This window comes from Piliocolobus tephrosceles, unplaced genomic scaffold (genome assembly GCF_002776525.5).
Source record: "Piliocolobus tephrosceles isolate RC106 unplaced genomic scaffold, ASM277652v3 unscaffolded_35852, whole genome shotgun sequence".
Taxonomy (NCBI): domain Eukaryota; kingdom Metazoa; phylum Chordata; class Mammalia; order Primates; family Cercopithecidae; genus Piliocolobus; species Piliocolobus tephrosceles.
The window spans coordinates 1-4,758 of NW_022319701.1; the positions used below are offsets into that span (position 1 = coordinate 1).

At 39.1% G+C, this 4,758-nt stretch overlaps 1 pseudogene across 1 annotated transcript; it reads left to right on the top strand.

Annotated features, from left to right (window-relative positions):
* Positions 1-3: 3 nt before the first annotated feature.
* LOC113222874 lies at positions 4-1,322 on the top strand (annotated as a pseudogene). Its single transcript, XR_004228786.1, has one exon. The product of XR_004228786.1 is annotated as a protocadherin alpha-6 pseudogene (transcript).
* Positions 1,323-4,758: the final 3,436 nt, after the last annotated feature.

Sequence of the window (4,758 nt, forward strand, 5' to 3'; positions counted from 1 at the left end):
CCGGTGCTGCTGGCGCCTCGGGTGGGTGGCACTGGTGGTGCAGTGAGCGAGCTGTTGCCGCGGTCGGTGGGTGTGGGCCAAGTGGTGGCGAAAGTGCGCGCAGTGGACGCCGACTCGGGCTACAACGCGTGGCTTTCGTATGAGCTGCAGCCAGTGGCAAGCAGTGCTCGCTTCCCGTTTCGCGTGGGGCTGTACACGGGCGAGATCAGCACGACTCGTGTCCTGGACGAAGCAGACTCTCCGCGCCACCGGCTGCTGGTGCTGGTGAAAGACCACGGTGAGCCGGCGCTGACGGCCACAGCCACGGTGCTGGTATCGCTGGTGGAGAATGGCCAGGCTCCAAAAGCGTCATCGCGGTTGTCGGTGGGCACCGCGGGGCCAGAGGCGGCGCTGGTGAATGTCAACGTCTACCTGATCATCGCCATCTGTGGGGTATCCAGCCTGCTGGTCCTCACGCTACTGCTGTACACCGCGCTGCGGTGCTTGGCGCCGCCCGCCGAGGGCGCGTGCACGGCGGGCAAGCCCACGCTGGTGTGCTCCAGCGCGGTGGGGAGCTGGTCATACTCGCAGCAGAGGAGGCAGAGGGTGTGCTCTGAGGAGGGCCCACCCAAGATGGATCTCATGGCCTTCAGCCCGAGCCTTTCACCTTGTCCTGTTATGGGTAGGGCGGAGAAGCAGGCTTTAAATGAAGATCATGATGCCAAAGTAAGTGAATTTTCATAATTAACAGTTAATTTTTATTTTAAATTCATAATTTTTTCCGCAGATTTGTTTTCTATATTTCTGTTTTTAATTTTAATTAATTTAACAAAATTTACGTATTTTCATTTTATTCTGTTTCTTATTATAATCTCTTTGCTTCTCTAATATTTATAATTTAAGTGGAATTAGAAATCATTGTCCACAATCTGCACCTCAGAATTTTTGTCTTCAAACCAAAATATTCTGGGACATGTCGTTTTCTGTTGCATTTTAATTCAGATTCTTAGTAGCATTTTTTTCTGATTAATTATATAGGATTTTCATTTGTTTGCCTTTGAGCTGTAGGAAAATATTTTTACATATACTCTTTTTTGATCATATATTGATATTTGAGCACCGCTGTATCAATTATGCTTTTACACTTTCCATTTCAATGTTTTTCTGCTGAGACTTTTATTAACACTTTGATTTTATCCATTTTGTGTAAGAACTCTGATCATCATACTTTTTATCTGTGGTTCCCTTTTCAGACTTGTGGTTCCAGGAGACAATAGTGTTTATTTATTGTCCCCCTTTTAAACCATTGAGGAATAAAGGACAAAAACAATAATTATCAGCCTGAATACTTCTGGTTGTTATGGTTGATTTATTTACTACTGATCTAAATACTGGAAAAATAGTGATTCAAGAGATTTTGGACTTTGTGATCAAGTAAATTTATATGAAAACTGCATTCCTCTGGCACTGCAGCTCTCTTATTTCTGTTTGAATTTCATTTGATGGTCTTCTCTTCGTGGAGTCTAAATCTATTTTTTGTATTAATGTTTTCATTGTTTCTACACAGTAATTTAAACTATTCACTATTTTCTGTGTGTGTGTGTGTGTGACAGGGTCTTGCTCTGTCACCCAGGCTGGAGTACAGTGGTGCAATAATGGCTCACTGCACCCTCAAGTTCCTGGGCTCAAGTGATTCTCTCACCTCAGCCACTGGAGTAGCTGGGACTACACACAGCACCATCATGCCCTCCGCCTTTTTTTTTTTTTTTTTTTTTTTTTTGTAGAAATGGGGTTTCTCCATGTTTCCCAGGCTGGTCTCAAACTACTGGTTGCAAGTGATCTGCCCACCTTGGCCTCCCAGAGTACTAAGATTATAGGTGTGAGTCACTATGCTTGGTTATTCATTATTTCTTTAAATGAAAAGCAGCAAAAAGTAGTGATTAAGTGTGACTTTTGGTGCTATCCTACCTTGCCTAAACTTCATTGCTACCAATTTTGTTTTGTGGATGGATTGTTTCACCTCCATTTCAGTTTCCTCTGTAAAGTTGGTATGATAAACACTAGTTTCAATGATAGAATTTTCATAAAGCTTTAGTAAGTTGATACTGTAAGGTGCTTATAGCTGTGTTTACCAAATAGTAAGTGCTTAATAAAATTTGCTACTAGTTTTCCGAAGAGGAAAATAAAAACTTCATGTCATTTTATGTTAGGAAACTCTCATTATGGATTCCATATTGTTTTCATTTTATGTAAAGATTGAATTTTTGTTATTCATAGTGAGGCCATAATTACCAAATTAATCCGAGATGTCTCTAACATTTTAAATGCCACGTTCCACATTAAAAGTAATTTAAAATGTGTGTTTCAAAGTTGAAAATTGAATTAAGACTTGGACAGTGGAAATGTTTTATGAATTCAAAAGACATTTGAACTGCTGAGTCCTCAGTGATTTCCTGAAGGTGATTTTGACTTTTTGTGTTGTCCACGTTCCCAGGAAATATTAGACTATGTTAAGCATGAATGGTGTATTTGCCCACATTTAAAAGTTGCTTAAGGGCCATTAGAGGACTGAGTTGAGGTTTGTGTTCCCTAATGTGAGCATTTTCCATTCTTGAAATGGCAGAAACCATTCCTAGTATTTTCTGTTTTCTAAAAGAAGTACATGATAATTTTTAAGCATGTAATTAATATTGCACCAAAATTTCAAAAACTACCTCTACATACTTAAGAGTGGCAGAATTGTCTCTGATTATACTGAAGATCACCATTTGTGTAGATAATGATATCTAACAACCTCAAAACAGCATACTTTCTTAGGAAGTAGAGAACTGTAGCATTGCTAGTGAGTAAATTTTTTTTTAAAGTTTCTAGGGGGGTCTTTTAAGAGTATCACACTGTGCCTGCTGAGAATCATCGAATTAACAAGACTCAGTCCCTGGCTTCAAATTTAATAGATAAATAAAGATAAGTATCCTACATAAATACGATAGTAAAAGGAAGAATATTGTAAGAGGTGCTAGAAAGGTACATCACAGTATTATGGGAATAGAAAAAAAGTATTTGCCTTTTTCCCTTGTTGAAGGAGTCCATGAAGAGTCATGATGTTTTGCTGGTTATAAAATGGAAAGAATTTTCCCTGGGAGAATATGGAGACTAATAGGTATTCTTGAGAACAGAGTAACTTAAGTGAGTACACGGAAAATTCCAAATGTACCTAGAAAAAGGAATAGTCAACTTTGGGTAAAGCACATGGTTCCTATAAGAGAGACTGTGATATAAAGCAAGAAAAGTAATATGAGAAAAACCTTCTGGGTAACTTTGAGTACTAGACAAGTAATTTTGACACTCTTCAAAAGTCGTTTGAAAGCTGTCAAAAAGTGTGAAGCAATGGGAATCAAAAGTGTTTAAGGAAAATGACTGCAAGGATTAAATGAAGGAGAATGAAATAGGAATGGACAGGTTACACAATAAGAAGCCACTGCAATACTCCAGGAAAGCAGCAATTATGAACACTTATTTAGGAAAACATCTGAATACAGACACAATTAGTTTACATTGCCGTTGGGAACACTGGAGTGAAACATTCAAGAAAACTAACACAGTAAGGTAGATCCAAAAAGGATGAAATAACTCAAGACTTGATCAAAGGGCTGCTTTATGTGAGATGGCTGAGCACTGAAATTTATCTAATAAAATAAACTTATATTATAAAAGAAATAATACAAATCATATTTGAGATTGTATAAATAGGCATATATCATAACACACAAGTGTTTGAAAGGATAGAATGAGGAAACAAATATAAAATCATGAACTCCTGAAACAGTATATATAGATTCTGCTAAAGCAAAAAATTCAGAATACTTCCTCCTCAGAAAGTTCACATGATTCAAATTCTTCCCCTTCAAAGATTCCCCAAACCTTCTCTTATTTTGTTTTCCCAAGAAAAGTGTCTGGATAGGTGCTAACGTTTCTTGCCTCCTAAAAAGAAAACACACACACACACACACACACACACACACACACACCTTTCTAAGTTTCTCTTTCATCAATCAGTAGATTCTTGAGATCCTGGGTCGCTAAAAGAGTACAGGATTTTTCTTAACAAGGGGTACTGAATCCTGGGATCCAGATCAAAGGAATTTAAACTTGCAGTTGTTTAGATTCATGTTGTCACTTAGGTTTTTGTCTTTATTTAAAACTGTGTGAAAAAAAGGTTTTCTAAGGCATGAGGAAGCTACAATTATGTTCACGCTAAGTATTCAAAAGCCATCAGTCGCCTGAGAATGCTTCTAACAAGCATGAGAAATGCTATTTTAACCTTTAACAACAATGAAGAAAAAAATTCAGAGTTTGAAATAAAACTTTTCAACCGATTAATAGTTTGTAATTCTTACTTACCATTTGGGCCACATGATGTCGCTCTTTACCGCAAATTCTTTCATAATCAACAAAAGGAAGTCATTCGCACTGGAAAGACACTCCACTCTCTTTCACTCTTCAGATGCACATCAATGGCCACACATCGAGATTGAAATGAAGGGATAAAAACATTCCTATAAATTCGGAGGCAGGTTTTGCTGACTAGAAAAAAAAAAAACGCCAATAATCTGAAATGGTGTGCCGGAGTGGATACCACCCAGGGGGCCGACATCTACTGCTGTTTATTATAATTCTAGCAGCTTGGGAGGCGGGGAGAGGCCAGCTCCACTACTCGGTCCCCGAGGAGGCTAAACACGGCACCTTCGTGGGCCGCATCGCGCAGGACCTGGGGCTGGA